Source organism: Panthera onca, chromosome A1 (genome assembly GCF_046562875.1).
Source record: "Panthera onca isolate mPanOnc1 chromosome A1, mPanOnc1 haplotype 2, whole genome shotgun sequence".
Lineage (NCBI taxonomy): Eukaryota > Metazoa > Chordata > Mammalia > Carnivora > Felidae > Panthera > Panthera onca.
Window position 1 is genome coordinate 46,670,337 of NC_138339.1, and position 17,424 is coordinate 46,687,760.

The 17,424-nt window shown below is 49.4% G+C and overlaps 1 long non-coding RNA gene across 1 annotated transcript in view; it reads right to left on the minus strand.

Moving 5' to 3' along the window:
• Positions 1-8,991: 8,991 nt before the first annotated feature.
• LOC132680893 (uncharacterized) overlaps positions 8,992-17,424 on the minus strand; it is a 66,688-nt gene continuing 58,255 nt past the window's right edge. The window contains exon 2 of the long non-coding RNA XR_009610748.2: positions 8,992-12,093. This is a non-coding gene — a long non-coding RNA (uncharacterized LOC132680893). The remainder of the gene's footprint in view (positions 12,094-17,424) is intronic.

Below are 17,424 nucleotides of genomic sequence, written 5' to 3' on the forward strand. Positions count from 1 at the left end.
AGCAGGACTTGCCATGGGCTATTGTAGTGCCTCTAGCACAGTCATGGGGACTTCTATTAGTCAGGGAGCCAGGGTTTGCCTAGTAGCAAAAGGTCCAGCTTTGGAATCAGACAAATTCCAGACAGAACTGGATTCAAGTCTTGATTCTACAACCTGCTAGTTGCATTGACCTTGGGGAAGTCACTTAATCTCCCTGAACTTCAGTTTCTTCAACTGTAGAATGGGAAAGTGATGCTGCTTATTTGGGAAGACAGTATGAGGGTCACTGTAAAGAGTTTGCCTTAGTGCCTGGTGTATGATGATGCTCCTCACATGTTGGTCCTCTGGACCTAGCTGTGCCTGAAGCTATTGCCCAGCCTCCACCACCACCACTCCCTGGCTTTTCAGTGCACTATAATGATGCTCACTTTGTTGGTCCTCTGGACCTAGCTGTGCCTGAAGTTATGGTCCGCCCTCCACCACCACCACTCCCCGGCTTTTCAGTGAACTGAGCCAATAAATAATTTTTGCTTAAGCCCATTACAGTTGGGTTTCTGTCCTTCACAGCTCAAAGAATTGGGCTAATTCACAGAGTGAACTTTGTTATAAAGCTCCATGCTCTGACCCACTATCCAACTCCCAGTTTACATGTGACCTGAATAGAACAAATAACCATATGTATATAGACAGTCACTTTAGGATAAAATGAGTTCAGTGTTTCACCTTTCCCATCTCGTTCTCCCTTTTTTAAGTCACATTTCACATGGTCTCGGGAAGTAGAATTTAATCCAGCTAATCACAGTTAAAGACATAGTCTTTCATCCTGGCCCTTGGGGAGCCCTTCACGAGCCCTTCTCCACAAGCATCCTCCCCAATTCCCTCTGACTGAGGATGCAGTCTCTCTATCTGCATCATGGGAAGCAGGGAAAGGATAACTCTGGAGCCATCAGTGCTTTGTTTAAAACCCAGTTCTGGGGGCACCTGGGTGGCTCAATGGGTTAAGCATCGGACTCTTGATTTCAGCTCAGGTCATGATCTCACAGTTGGTGAGTTCGAGCCCCGCATCAGACTCTATGCTGACAGTGCAGAGCCTGCTTAAGATTCTCTCTCTCTCCCTGTTTCTCTGATCCTCCCCTGCTTGCTCTCTCTCTCTCCCTCTCTCTCTCTCATTAAACTTCAAAAAATAAAACCTAGTTCTATTGCTTCCTAGTTGTGTAACCTTGGGCAGGTTACTTGCTCCCCTGCTTTCTTGGCACTTCAACTACAAGGAAGAAGGAAGGAAGGAAGGAAGGAAGGAAGGAAGGAAGGAAGGGGGAGGGGGCAGGGAAAGGGAGGAAGGAATGAAGGAGGAAGGAAGAAAAGGAAGGGAGGGTGAAGGGAGGAAGGAAGGAAGGAGGAAGGAAGGGAGAAAGGAATGAAGGAGGAAGGAAGGAAGGAGGAAGGAAGAAAAGGAAGGAAGGATGAAGGGAGGAAGGAAGGAAGGAGGAAGGAAGGAAGGAGGAAGGAAGAAAAGGAAGGAAGGATGAAGGGAGGAAGGAAGGAAGGAGGAAGGAAGGAAGAGGGAGGAAGGAAGGGAGGAAGGAAGGAAATAGAGACAACAATATCTACCTCAGGGGAATCTGACACAAAATATACAAAACGCTAACACAAAGCCTGGCACACAGTAAGACTAAAGACAGGGTAGTCATTGTTAATAGTAGCAAAACATTTAGCCCAGTGCCTGGTGTAAAGCAGTCAAGCACTCAATAAATATCTGTCGAAATGAGTTAGATTCAAATCAGTGTCATGACGATTGAGGGATGGAGGAAAGGAAACTGTGGTATATTTTAAGGGCTTTTAAAAACATTAAAAAAATAATAATAAATCAATAAATAAAATAAAAACATTTAAGAGAAATTAATAAGCGTGGCAAGTAGACCTTGTTTGGCACTTCATTTGCATAAGCCAACTGTAAATACATTTCTTGAATATTGGGATAATTTTAATTTTGGCGAGTGTAATAATCGCTTTGTGATTACAGAAGAAATTGTTTCTCTGTTTTATGAGACGCATACTGAGGCATTTAGAAGCGAGAGACACGACTCCTGAGATCTGCTATACGACACTCTGCACAGAAGACGGTAAAGGAGGAGAAGGATGAGAGATGGATACGTGTGGGCAGTTGTTGAAGCTGAGCGATGGCACACGGGGGCCGACCGTACTCTCTGCTTTTGTGTAGGGTTTGGAAATGTTCACAAGTGAAAACAAATAGGGGGCATTGACTTTGAGCCCCACCCCCCCCCCCCGAGAGAAAGGTGAGCTCTACTCCTTGTCCAGGAACTCAGGCATCATGCAGTAGGAGCACTAAGACACAGGCTTCAGGCAAGGTGAATGCTGTAAACCCCAAAATGGGGGGTCCCAGGGACAAGGGGTGCTCAGCCACGCCCCTCCTGGGAGCCTGCGTTCCTGGTGGGAACGTTTCCCATCTGAGAGCCACACAGGCTGATGGAAGACCCCCACAGACTCTCTGCCCCACCCACTCTCACACGCACAAAATTGGCCCAAAGACTAGGGGGGAACCAGAGCTGATTTTGATGATACCCCTAATTAAATGAGGGCTGGTTTGGGTTAAACTTCCTAAGTAAGTTGTTATTCAGTCATTATTGTGAAGCTGTTGTTACGATGGCATCTAGAATTTGCAGTCATGTCAGCACCACCTGATGTTTGAGAAGTTCACCTCGGGCACCCTTGTAGGTCACTAGGGTCCCTGAGCTGCCCCCTGCCCAGAGGGCTCCTGGCTAGATCTTGAGGAAAAAACATAGCACTGGGTGGGGAGTCAGAGTCCAAGCCCCAGTCCTGACTTTGCAGCCTACTTGTGAGTGGCAAGATGAAGCACTCAGTGTAGGGATAGAGGGGGGGCCTGTGGGGTCCCAAAGACCAGGCACAGAGCAGGTGCCAACCATTGGGAGCAACCTGAGGTCCAGGCACCTCCGCTAACTAGCTCGGTGACCCTTGGCCACATACTTTGTCTGTCTGAGCCCCGGTTTCCTAGTTTATCAGATCGAGAGGCAGATCTCTCTGGGTCTGACTCAATGCCACTTCCAGAAAGGAAGTGTTCTCTGTTGTGCCCCAGTGCCTCCCCAGCTTGCAATCACACCTGTTGACTTGCTTATTTCCTGTGTCCCTTCCCAAGCCCACGCCCCAGCTGTAAGCTCCAGGTGGTCGTGTTCTGTTTAATTTACCATCCTATCACCAGCTCCCAGCCCAGCGCCTGACGTAACGGACCCCCAAGTAAGTATAGACTGGAGGGATGCATGAAAAGGGCTTAGCCCCTGGTCTGATACATACTGTGTGCTCAATAAATTACAGTTATTCTTAGTAGTCGTCGTAGTAGTATAGCTAGTATAATTCCTGAGCTTCCGTTTCTTTCCTATAACATGAAGAAACTCATATTTACGGCCCCAGAAGTATTCTGAGGACTGACAGGGTTAGTGTTTGGAAGGATTTCGATTAGGCAGGGCTAATGCAATGAACTGCTAGCAAAAATCATCTGGAATGTAAAGCGAATGCCAGGGAGCTGCCAGACCTGAGGGAAGCGACGCTAAAATGGGTGCAGGGACACGGGCGACTGTGTTCAGCAGGGTTGACATGTCTGTGAGATGGCAGGCACGATCTTTCCTTCCTTTGATTTTCAGTCTTGATACAAATGTTAAGACTTTTACGCTGTTGGAGAGCAAATAAAAGTGACGTATAGTACAGAATTTTCAGTTGTCTTTTAACCCTTCCAGAACGTGTCTAACAGTTGTGGTTTCCCCTTCCAGAACACAACTTGGAGACAACTTGGGGAAGAACAAGGAAATGAAGGGGAGACCTCAGCTTTGCTTACGGGGACAGCTGTTCACTGCTGGGGAAGGTACAGGAGACAAGGTATTCCCAAGGTCCCAGGAGACAAAGGTCATTGGGAGTTGTGGAAAAAACTGCTCACGTCCTACCTCCATTATCTGTTCTCTCAACTGAATTTCCTGATCTCCTTTGCAGACCGAGAAGACCAACAAGATTAAAGCAAAAGTCACTGGGTAGGAAGGACTTCCAAGCTTGAAAGACAACTGAGTAGGATGAGAAGTGTGCCTTTTACCCTTTTTCTTGTATAGAACTCCAGAACTCAGATGTGATGGCTAGAGTTCCAACAGCCATCTTGGACCATGAGGTTACCTCAAGGAAGGAAGCCTAAAGATTGTTTTGGTGGAGCAAAACAATCCTAGGTTATTGATGATATTCTGGAACAGCCACCTCCGTCATAGACTGCCTAGCTCTAGCATGTCATTATATGAGAAATTTAAAAATTGAGTCAGATTTTTGTAATCAGAAGCTCAGCACAGTTATTTACAGGCTGAGAAATGATGGAGGAAAGGGCCTACCACAGCACCCAACATGTAGTGAGTAAATGGATGAAATAATTAGTGAGTAAGCTGGGAAAGGAAGGTTGGAGGGAGGGAGGAGGAAGGAAGGAAGAGAAAGGCAGAAGGAGAAAGGAAGGGAGGAAGAAAGGGAGCCAGTCTGTGATGGCAAAAGAGCATCTCTCTGATCTAGAAACGGGTTGAGGGTTTGAAATGAGGGATCTTTTTGGCAAATTCAAGCCAAGACCCTCTACATGCCTACCCCGTAGAGCACCCTCTTGGGAGAAGCCAGTGGAGCCATTTTGTCAAAGGGAGTCAGAACCCCCTTCCCCGGGTTCAGACTCCCTCAGACTCTAGTGGACGTTGAAGAAAGACCTGGGCCCCAGGTTCATGTCTGCTGCAAAGGACTCCACACACATCTCCTTCCCTAGATCGGCTAGTTTCTGCATCTGGACAGTAAGACAGCTGCTCCGGAAGGGTCTATCCAGCTGTGACTCACTCAGTATTCTGTCTTTACACTTGCCCTCTCCCCAGATGGCCTTTCTTATGATCATTGTAACCACTGTGTGCTGAGTATCCTCCTTTTCTCCTTTATTCCTCAGGACAGCACAAGGAAAGCTCAGTATTATTATATAAGACAGGTTATACCTTCTGGGGCCACACAAACCAAGGAGTGTAGAGCCAGCTTGTGTACCCTTGTGGGTATGACCCCAAAACTGTGCTGTCAGCTCTGCGTTTCATTCCCTTTCAGAACTTTCTCTTCACCGTGTCCCTGAGTTGAGACCCCAACAAGAGGAGGAAGCTGGGTGGGAGTCGGGGATAAGTTGAGGGTCCTCTGTGTCCCCACCACACCCCTAGCCCCTTCCCATCTCTGGCTCCACTGTGGAGAGGCGGCCAGCCGCTCAGCCCAACCCAGGCACCTCTGGGAAGACACAAATAAAAATAAAACAGTAATAACTCGGGCCCCAGTGGGTGCATAGGCAACAGCTTCAGCCAATTAACATTCCTTCGGGGTTTGGGGAGGGCCCCCCCTTCAGCAGCACCTCATAAATGTCAGGAGGGGCTTGGGAGTGGCCAGGGTTTCTCCCAGGCCTGGGTGAGGGCAACACCCTGAGCCTGGCCTACGCCTTCTCAGTGGGGTAGAGATGCGTGGGCACAGCCTTCCAGGTGCTGAAAGAAAACCAGAGTGAACTCCCTGTCTGGGAGTGCTAATCAACATCCCAAGGTCAGGGAGAGATTTCAACGTGTTTTTTTTTTTTTTTTTTTTTTTTTTTTATTTTTGGGACAGAGAGAGACAGAGCATGAACGGGGGAGGGGCAGAGAGAGAGGGAGACACAGAATCGGAAACAGGCTCCAGGCTCTGAGCCATCAGCCCAGAGCCCGACGCGGGGCTCGAACTCACGGACCGCGAGATCGTGACCTGGCTGAAGTCGGACGCTTAACCGACTGCGCCACCCAGGCGCCCCAGGGAGAGATTTATGGTGATAACTGGAGAAGCTGCCCGATTTCGTCCTGGAGTACGCTAAGCCTTTTCCAGCCAGGAAAGAGGGGACAGGCACAAAGGCAGCCCCTCCCCAGCTTGATTCCCTTTGTACACAGATAAGAGATGACAAAGTCTTGTCCGATCTCCTCACATCGCTCATCGCACCCATTTCACAGGTACAGAGAGTGAGGCCCAGAGACTGGACATGACTTGCTCAAGATGTCAGAAAGCCAGTATGAACGACAGGGAGCACACCATCCTCTGTGCCCTCCTCCCTGTACTCCAAATGTCCTACCCATACACCCCAGCCTGTGGAGGGGATCTCCCCAGCTCCCACTTCTCCCTCAGAGCTCAGCTTCCCTGCTGCCCCCCGCAGGAGCTGGACTTTCTGATCCCTTCTCATGCGTCTCCACATTTTTCCTTCAGAGCACATTTTGTATTGTATATTGGTTACTTTCTGACTCCCCCACTAGGTTCTAAGTTTCCAAGGCAGGGGCGGGGTCTGCTCTGCTCACTGTTGAGTGCCCAGCATAGGGCCTTGTGAATGGATGAGTTAACAAGTAGATGAATGTCCTATCTCTGCTTGAAGGCTCCCAGGTCCCTGGTGGGACAGAGGGTTTCCCAGGGCCCCTATTTGGGTCCTTGAGGGCAGTGCTTCTAACAGGCAAGGATCCCAAATGTGCTGGCACATCAGAACCTCCTCAGGCAGCTTGTGGCCACAGCCGGAAATCCGGAAGGAGGAGTGCTGGGAAGCTGCATGCTAGGAGGCGCCTTGAGAGAGTCCCATGATCCCGCGCAGATCGCTTCACCATTCTGAGCCTTGCTTTCCTCATTTGAGAAATGGGAGGAAATAGAACAGACCCCAAAGGGCTGCTGACAGGAGTTAAGTGGGGCTTTGTAAAGGGCTACAAAGTCACACACGGGGGACTGCTATCGTGCACACCAACTCCACCACTGTCATCGTCATTGGTAGTTTGGGACAGGATCAAGGAGGCCCTGAATGCCTGGGTGAGGGATGTGAGATTTAATGTCAGAAACACGTGTTGATTCATTCATTTATTCAACTCGTAGTTACTGTGTTCCCACCATGCTCCAGACCCCAGTGCTGGGCACTAGGGAAACAGACACTGCCTCTGCCCAGGGATGTCTCCTGCCCAGACCAGGGGCCCCAGACCAGGGGCCCCGGCGCTCACAGGGCCAGGCAGCTCCTGTGGGCGGGTGTCCAGGGCTGGGCGGCCCACAGCAAACCAGCAGCCAGAGTCCACACCTGCGACAGGCAGCCTCTGCTCAGCCCCACCTGGAGGAAGTCAGGCCAATGGAGGCAGAACCTTGAGTCTTTCACAAGAAGCTGGGAATTTGGAGGTAACTCTCCTTATTTTTAAATGTCGGCCTCTAATTCAGAAAATTAGTTTAAGCTGGGAGCTGAAGCACCGAGAAAGAACTACTCATGGCTGGAGGAGGAAGCCCGTCAGCCTGGGGAGGGGTGGGGGTGACCCCACCGAGGGGTGACCTGGCCCAGGTTCCCGGGTTTCGCTCAGAATGGCAGGGACACAGGTTCTGGCCTTCCTCCCCCTTCCCTCCCTGAACAGATGCCCCCTGGGAGAAGGAGCCAGCTCAACACTGAGTCCAAGGAGGCACCACAGCTGCTTCCAGGGCTGATCACCCAGGTAAGCAGCAACTCCGGGGGTGAAAGTTTGAGAGGCTCTCCCAGGGAGGCAGAGACAGAGAACCACCAGGGGGCCAGACCAAAACAAGTCCCACAGCAAGGAACTGCCAGGCTGGGGGAGAACCAGCCTGCAGGCTCCCTGCCCAGAGCTATTTCCGCTCTCCCAGGACACCTCTCAGAGGACTTGCTGCTGCTCTCTGTCCCCTTAAGGGGAGGGCAGGGGAGGGGGTGGGGCTGGGTTCGTCCCCCAGGCCCGGGATCAGAGGGCCGGCAAGCTGGAGAGGTGGAGGACAGAGATGGGATCTGATCTTATTTCGTACTTCCCCTCCCCAACAGACACACACCCATAGTCTCAGCACGGAGCTGGGCACGTGCAAAAAGTGTAAATTAAATGTGTGATGACAAACCGTACTCTCTAAGACAGGGGAAGCTCCACCATGCTTGGCAGGTGGAGTTCTGTATCTCCCCTGTCCCTGCACCTCCACTTTGGGGAGCCCTGGAAAGTTGGGGGGGGGGGATTTCTCAGAGCCGGTGTGTTGGGAGCGCCACGATCACCGTGACCTCAGTTGTTTGCGGGCTGGTGACACCTGCTGTACCAGTTCCGAGCGCTCGCGGCCGAGAGCAGGGCGCGCTAACAAATCCCGCCACGAGGGGGCGATAAATCCCAAAGCGTGATGCTGGGGACCTGGAGGTTAGGGTCCTAGAATTTGCGCGCATCTTTTGGGCCCGAGACTCGCCACGCGCGCTTGGACCGCACATCTGCTAGCCTCGGCTGCTCCTCCGGGCGGGCTCTCTAGAGTTTGGATGAATGTGCATGAACAGGGCAGGGCGAACGCCCTGCGAAGACTCGTAGCCCCCAATTCTGAGAAAGTGATGGCGCGTTTGAAAAGCTGGCATGGTGGGAGGAGGGGGCTAGAAAATGATGGAAAATCGGGAAAGGCTACGGTTAAGGCACATGAGGAGACTTCTCGTCCGTGTGGCTTTGTCTCCCTCTAGTGGAAATCAAGGGAGCTCTAAAAATCTCATTAACCTGGAAGACTCCTCGTCTATTTTCCTCTTCGAGATCTCCCGCCCTTCCTCACCCTTGCTTTATAGGCTTTGTTTGTTTCTTGTTTATCTTTTCGTTTTTTTACTATTAAATGGCCACCAATAAGGAAATGGAGTACGAGCCAACAAATAAAATAGTAAAATGTATCTGGTTCCTCGCAGAGTTCCAAATCATACTGCTAATTTACTAAACCAAGTTATGAAATAATATAAACACATAACTCCATGTTTACATGTGCATATATATGAGTATGAGTAGCCTGAAAAGTTTGGGGGAAGATCTGCAGAAATGCACACCCAACGCCGTGATTTCTGAGGAGGAAGAGACAGAAATTTTGCTTTACCTGTAATGTTTGCATTGTTACATGAGAATGCACTTTGTGAAATTAAAAATTAATGAAAGTAGCCTTTTTAGTATAAAATTATGCCTTTGGAAAGAATCACAGTATTCAATATGTATTTAAATTGCTAGTTACAAAGTAATACATATCGTATGATTCCATTTCTTTCAATAACATGTGTGCATGCATGGAAAAAAGGCTGGGAAAATATAAACAAAATGTTTACCAGTAGTTATTTCTGAGCGGTGGGGTCAAGGCAATCTTTGTTATTTACTCAATCATCTTTGTCAGTGCTGTTGGTCTATACTTTCGTTTTTAATCTTTTGTGATACTTGTGTTGTATGGGCATACCACGATTTATTTGACCAATCTCTTATTGATGGACATTGAAGCAGCTTCCAACATCTTCCTATTGTAAACAATGCCGTTAAGAGACATCATTCATGACATAAGGACAAATTCTGGAGGGGGATCCTCTGGGTCAAGGAGCGTGGCACATTGCATTTTGATATATATTACCAAACCCCTTCCCAGGAACGTTTGACTCATTCTCAATCCCCCTACCTACACGTGCAGACATCAGTGTAGAGAGTGTCTGATTTCTCACGTGTCCCCAATCCTGAAAATTGTCATTCTTCATCCTTGGCAGTCTGATGGGTATAAAAGGTGACTTTGTTTTCACTTGGGTTTCTTTCATGACCAAAGTGGTGAGATAAGACTGGTTTTCCTGATGCTTTTTCTTAATATGTATTCCCAGAGCAGTACTCTCTTAATTATAGATAAAAAGCCTTTATACTAAGTCTGGCTATCTGATAGGAGACGTGTTCCTTCTGCGTCTTCCAGTTTCGCGAATTTCTTGACTGTTGTTTCCTCTTCCATGTCGTTCTAGAATAAGTGTATTAAATTCTGCAGAAGACCTCAGTGGTGTTTTGATTGTATTGCTTTGCACTTATAAGCTGGAAAAAGTTGACATCTTCTATGGCTAATCATGATATATCTTGCCATAAGTCAGATTTTTTTTGTTTGGCATTCTTCATTAAAGTTATCTAATTGCCTTTACAATGGCGACTCTAGAGTTACATCCTTAGCCTGCAGCACACAGTCAGGGAAACAAAGATAACAACCACCAAAGAAGAACTGAAAAGCAGGACCTGACTCCTAAGAGTCTAGTAACCATATGCATCTGCCCACAGTTTTGCAGGCAGTGGAATGTTCTGCAGAAGAGGGCCGGCCGCGGGTTCCATCCCCGTTCCTCCCTGACGTGCTTGGGCAGGTCACTTGGCCTAGCTAAACTTTAATTTCTTCGTGGGTAAAATGGATTTAATGATAGTGGCCCCCTTGTGCTGGCAATTGAGATAATGTGTTGTCTATAAAAGTGTTAGCCCAGTGCCTTGCATGCAGGGATGAGGATTTTTAAATGTGGCCTTTCCACCTTTCAGCTGTGGCACCAAATACTTGCTGTGTGATTCGACCATGTTCACCAACCTTTTGGTTCCTGGGGCTTTTTTCTGTTGTGAAAAGGGGTGACCGTAGCATCCAATCTCGGGATTTTGTATGTGGGTTGAGAGTGGATATTCCTGGGTACAATAAAGACCAGACGAGGGTGGCCATTTCACTCCAGTGATGTCACTGGTCACGTGCTCGGGTGGGGGGTGCAGAGAGAAGCCCCAGGGGGGTGCTCCTCAAGAAGGGAAGGCATAACTAAACCAGGGAATATGCAGTGGAACAGGCCAAGTGGGCAAGCAGCACCCTGTGCAGCAGGGGCACCCTGGGGACTGGGCTGGGGGGCTGGGATGGGGCAGCTTTGGCCCAAGTAAAGGGGAAGTGGAAAAAGTTCTGAGTTTCTGAGGCTAACTTGGCTGCTTGTTCTAGGGTCTCTTGCCTTTGCATTGGGGCCATGTGACTCTGTGGTACCCTGGTGCCACCTGCCACAGAGCCACCTCTGGCCCAACTTTGGAGGAATAAAGATGGCTCGTGGCCCCAGAGTTGCCCCCCCTATAACTGACTCCCGACCTGGGAGACTGGTCAAATGACCCCTGCTGGACCCTCCCTGCTCAGTAACCCTTGCTGCTTTTTTTTTTTTTTTTTAAACCTCCCTCAGCCCTCTCCGGGTCCATGCAAGGTGCTTAACCTCTCTGAACCTGTTTGCTCAGTGCTAACATGGGAAATGGCAAACTTCTTCCCACAACCAGGGGCATTGAGACTATCAGCTTAGCTAATGGGTGCAGAAGGGATTTGTGGAGAATAGAGCACCCTGCAAATATAATGTCCTTTCTAGCCCTGAAGGCTTAGGCCCAGCTGTCACTTAGCCTTACAAGGCTGGGTTTCCTTGTCTGAGAGTTGGGGGTAAAAGTGACACGTCCCCATGAAGTTTCTCACTGATGTATTCATTCATTCAGCCAACCAGCTTGGGGGGGGGGGGCAGTGCTAGGCACTGTGTGGGCCCCAGCCATGCTCAGGCCAACCCACCCCCTCCTCTCTTAACTCCACCCACCAGCTGCTGTGTTATCCTGCTTCAGGCAGGAGAGGAGGTTCCTGGTGCTAAGCCAGACACCAGAGCTCTGCAGAGGGAGAAAACTGAGGACCATGCGGGCATTTTGCACGAGGCTACATTTATTCACCCACAAGGGACTGCCCCTTATTATGAAATTATCTCTTTGTATCTAGACAGATTGTAAAAAGGTCTATTTCATTTATGAAGTTATGGTAACCAGAGGTGGGAGTTGATTTTCTAAGTGTTCTTCTCTGGCAAAATTAAAAGTTGGCGACTGGTGTGGCAGGCAGAAAGGTTCTAGAATGGCCCCCTGTGATCCCCTCTTCCTGGTATTCAAGCCCCTGTGTACTCTCCTTTTGTGCAGGATGGGCTGGGCCCAGTGACTCACTTCTAACAAATAGAACACGGCAATAATCACTTCCACGATCAGGCTACAAAAGATCGTGACTTCCACCCTGCTCTTGCTTCCACACCCGGCTTGCACGCTTTGATGAAGCAAACTCCCACACAGGAGACATTGATGCGTGGAACTGAGGAACTGAGGGTGGCCTCTGGCCAACAGCTGGGAAGACATCAGTCCAACAATCCTTGAGAGTAAATCTTGCTAGCAGCCACATGACCTTGGAAGAAGGTAGCTCCCCAGTTAGTTCCCTTCAGATTACTACGGCCAGCTGCGGGCCCGGACTCGGATGAGAAGACAGGAACATCTAGGACACAAAATCGGTTGTAAAGCAGTTTGTTAGACAGCAACGGTCAGTATATATCTCAGTATATTTTTTTTAATGTTCCTGGTAGGTGCGATCCAAACTTCGGGCACGAGTGGTGGTAAGAAACTGCTCCCTACAACTCCTTTGCAGATGAGCATGTGAAATGGTAGCCTAAGGGTGGGGAGGCAGCTCCTGGGCAGGCCTGCAGTCTCATCTTGGCTGGTGCTCTCTTAGCCAAGTGGCTGCGGGCAAGTTACCTCGACTTTTCTGAGTCTCGAGCTCCTCATCTGTGAAATGGGTGTAATACAGCTCTCCTAAGCAGTAAGGAGATAAGTGTGTAAATACCAATAATTACCATTTCTAGGATGTTCTTTTGTGTCAGGGCCAGTGTTAAGTGCTTTACATGCATTATTGCGTTTTATCCTTACAAAGGTATGAAGTAAGCTGTTACTACTCCCCTTCTTGAGATGAGAAAACCAAGACTCAGAGAGGCCCTGGGACCATTCCGGAGTCTGCCAGTCTCCAACCCCAAGGCACAGGAGTGCCTGACGCTTTGCAGGCCCTGGAGGAACGCAGAGGGACTTGGGTTGTGGAGAGACAGGGTGCTCTATTCTCCACAACGAATAAAGGCAGGAAGGGAGCAGAAAGCGCTCCAGTGTGTGCTTTCTTACTGTGACCGCTAGGTGACAGCAAAGGCAGGCAGACCAGCCTCGAGCACTGAAACTGAGCTGGAAGTTGACTCCTGAGAATAAATTAGTTCCGCTGAAAATGGATTCCTGCTTTATTTCCCTAAATATTTATGGACTGCTTGTTATGTGCCAAAGGATTTATAATAATTACATTAAAGCTCCTCACAACCCTGTGAGGTTTGTTATTACCAACTTTCAGGAAGAGGAAAGAGGCTAAGTCACTTCCCAAGGTCACACAGCTAGAAAATGGCATGCATTAGGTTAATCATTTGGCGTGACTCCTTCCAGAACTTTCCCATGCCAATAGACTTGAGTTGCCATATATGCGACTTGTTAATAAGGGGAGAGAGTTGCGGTGCCTGGGTGGCTCAGTTGGTTAAGCATCCAACTTCGGCTCAGGTCATGATCTCACCGCTCATGAGTGAGTTCGAGCCCCACGTCGGGCTCTGTGCTGACAGCCTGGGGCCTGCTTCAGATTCTGTGTCTCCCTCTCTCTCTGCCCCTCCCCTACTCATGCTGTCTCTCAAAAAATGAATAAATGTTAAAAAAAAAATTGTTTTCAAAAAGAAAGGGAGAGAATAGTTTTGTTTTACATGTGTTTTTCAGAGTTCTGTTTTTGCATGTTCTTCAACTTGCTTCTCTCACCGGCAGTGAATTTTGGAAACATTTCCAAGGGAGTCCATGCTTTACTTTTCCATAGCGTGGTTGGATCACACAATGTCTAGATAATCAACCTCTGTGGACAGTCATTTGAAATACTTCCAATATGGTTATGCTTTTACCCGCTCCCTCCCGCAAAAAAAAAAAAAAAAAAAAAAAAAAAAGCTTTCACAAACATGCATGAACAGATGAGCCTGTGGTAGCATTTCTGTTCCATTGATTCCCAGGAAGGTGACCCATGGGTTGTTGGTCATGTGTGTGGTTGTGTGTTGAGAGAGATGCTAATCACCCACCTGGGGGGGTGTGCCCACTATCATTCTCATCCACAGTGAGGGGGAAGTCTGTCTCTCCAGCCCTGCTGGTGATCAGTGCTCACACTTTTTGCCGATTTAATACAAATTATTTTTTGGTATATATTTCAGCATCCTTCTTCCTTGAGGTGGGTAGTGAGAGTTTGGGGAAGCAAGAATGTCCCAGCGGGAGTGCCTGGGTGGCTCAGTCGGTTAAGCGTCCTTTTCTTAATTTCGGCTCAGGTCATGATCTCACAGTTCGTGAGTTTGAGCCCCGCGTCAGGCTTTGGCTGGCAGCATGGAGCCTGCTTGGAATTGTCTCTCTCCCTCTCTCTCTCTGTCCCTCCTGCTCCTTCTCGCTCTCAAAATAAATAAATAAACTTTAAAAAAGGAATGTCCCAGGGGCGCCTGGGTGGCGCAGTCGGTTAAGCGTCCGACTTCAGCCAGGTCACGATCTCGCGGTCCGTGAGTTCGAGCCCCGCGTCGGGCTCTGGGCTGATGGCTCGGAGCCTGGAGCCTGTTTCAGATTCTGTGTCTCCCTCTCTCTCTGCCCCTCCCCCGTTCATGCTCTGTCTCTCTCTGTCGCAAAAATAAATAAAAAACGTTGAAAAAAAAAATTAAAAAAAAAAAAAAAAAAAAAAAGGAATGTCCCAGGGGGAGAGATGAGAGAAGAAAGTGTCCCCTCCCAGGCAGACACTCAGGCTGAACGCATACCCCCTGTGTGTGCACAGGGCACAGACGCATTGAAAAGCTGCCAGTCTTTTTTTTATTTTTTATTTTTTTAATTTTTTTTTTTAACGTTTATTTATTTTTGAGACAGAGAGAGACAGAGCATGAATGGGGGAGGGTCAGAGAGAGAGGGAGACACAGAATCGGAAGCAGGCTCCAGGCTCCGAGCTGTCAGCACAGAGCCCGACGCGGGGCTCAAACTCACAGACTGTGAGATCGTGACCTGAGCCGAAGTCGGACGCTCAACCGACTGAGCCACTCAGGTGCCCCTAGCTTCCAGTCTTTTTTAAGTTGCTGTGTACAAATCCCATCTCCACAGCCAGACTACAAGCCCACTAGGTTACATTTGTGCTTTTGTTGACATAAGCTGAGAGATTGCTTAAGGGCAGTGGCTATGAGAGGGATGAATGGGTGCCCGGGGCGGGGGGGGGGGGGGGGGGGGGGGGGGGGGAGGTAGAACTGCAGGCAGTTGGGAAATACCACTGGGAAGAAGGTGGAAAGGGACAGGCAGGACTTCTAGGCCCCATCCTGTGACTTCAGGTGCAGACGGAGACCCCTAAGCCTCCTTACAGTGCAGAGGGGGTTTCCAGAATGTGGAGCTATCCCTAACATTAGAGACCCCTGGGTGAAGCCCCTCCCACTCACCTGGCACAATCAGGCCTTAGCCCCAGGGCTCCACTCTGCCCCCTATCAGGAAAGAGCCATGATTATCCCCATTTTACAGATGAAGAAACTGAGGCTCCACGAGGTGAATACACCCAGTGGTGTCAAAGAAGTGGTGAGCAGTACAGAGCCGGCATAGGCTCAGGGAAACCAAGCTAAGTGGTCCCGGGGGCTTGTAGGCACGCAGGGGAGGTGGAGACTCCCCAGGCAGGGCCCACAGCAGCAGAACCAGCAGGCGCTCCCAGGGAGGGAAGCCTGGGTGTCACTCTTGTCCCACCCTCTCCTGGGGCTGCCCGCCCCTCCCCGGGGCACATGTTATCTGTGTCCTGGGCACACAGCTGCAGACTCTCACCAGCTGAGGCCCTCCCTGGCAGGCAGCATCTGACCTTTGGACATGTAAACAAACCTTGGCCTGGCCCAGGGTGGCCCTGCTCGTTGTCCTTGGGGCCTGCGGATGTGGGTACACGCAGACAGGCATGTGCGCATGCGTTCAGCGTCCTAAGAGCGCCTTTGAGCCTCCACGCGTCCACTTGGAGTTGAAGCTGGGGGCCGAGGACGTCATGTGCATCCTGCTCTCTGCCTACACACTAGGGACTCTCAAGACTGGTTTCAGGGCCCAGGTTACTTCCTAAAAGAGGACCAAGCTGGAACCAAAGGATCGCAAGGGAACCTGAGGATCAGAGAGGGCATGAAATGTGCCCAGAGCCACACAGCGGACAGAGCCGGGGCCATACAGACCAAGCAGGTCACACCTTCTATGGGTCTCAGCAGCTTCGTCTGCCCAGTGGGGAGAAGCCTGCTCACACTTCTGACTCACCACCCCATCCCCCTGCTGTAGACCCTCACCCTGCTGGTCCTTACCACCAAGCTCCTGTTATCTCCAGGGCCACGGAGCCTGCTGATTTCTGGAACAGGGCCCACCCTCCCTGGGGGGACCAGATGGATGGGACTGCAAAGGGCTGCTCAGGCCTGATACGGGTCTCAGTGTGCCCCAGTCTTTATCAGTGGGCCTTGGGGCTCTGGGCAGGCATGTGGCCCCGTCTAGGAGAGAGAGCAGTGAGGAGACGGTGCCGGGATCCTGAGCAGATGAGATACAGGACAGGAATGTTTTCAGTAATTTTTTTTTTTAAATCTATACTGCTTTCTCTGATTGGGAAAGTAATTTAGGCAAGCTACAGTAAACTCAACAGAAATAGTTTTGAAAGTGAAAGTACCTATAAGTGCACCTCCCAGACGTAACCCGTGGGCCCAGATTGGGATCACCCTTGCAGATTTTGCCTGTGCATAGACTAACATTGCCAGTTATTGGCTATACTGAAATCATACCATAGAGCTCAGTGTGGTGGCTCAGAGTGTGTCCCAGGTCCCAACAGTGTGGCTCCTTGGCTTCATACCTAGAGTCCCGCGTGGCCTCATCTCTTTGGACCTCAGTTTTCTCTTCTGTAAAACCTCATATGGACATTGTCGAGGTTTAACAAAGTAATGCAGGTGAGGCTCTTAGCCTGGGCCTGGCCTGCAGTGAGCTCTCAACAAATGTCAGTGTCAACAGGACTGTCACATAATTTGCCTTTATTTTTCATTCAACAACAAAACATGGACGTCTTTCCATGCTGATGCCAAAGTTGTAGCCCTCTCGTTGTGACAAATCCAGAGCTTTCTTTGTGTGTGTGAACCATCATTTTGTTTTTTAATCAATTTTATTATGGTATAAGTTGCATACAATAAAATATACTCGTTTCAAGAGTACAGTTCAATGACTTTCAAAAATTATATAGTCATGGGGCACCTGGGTGGCTCAGTCGGTTAAGTGTCCGACTTCGGCTCAGGTCATGATCTCGTGATTTATGGGTTCAAGTCCCACATCGGGCTCTCTGCTGACAGCTCAGAGCCTGGAGCCTGCTTTGGATTCTGTCTATCTGTCTGTCTATCTGTCTGTCTCTCTCTGTGTCCCACCCCCGCTTACTCTCTGTCTCTCTCTCTCTCTCTGAAAAATAAACATTAAAAAAATTTTTTTAATTATATAGTCATGTAACCATCACCATAATCAAAATCCAGACTATTTATGTTACCCCAGAAGTTCTTTCATGCCCCTTTGTAGTCAATCCTTTGCCCCCACATCTTGCCCCAGGCAACCCCTAGACTGTTTCCTGCCCCTATAGCTTAGCTTTCCTTTTTCCGGAATTTTGTTTCAATGGATTCATACAGTAGGCACTCTTTGGGGCTTCTTCACCCCATCCAGTGTTTTTGAGCTTCACCCACATTGTTGTGTTACCAGGAGGTGACTGCTTCTCATTGCTGAG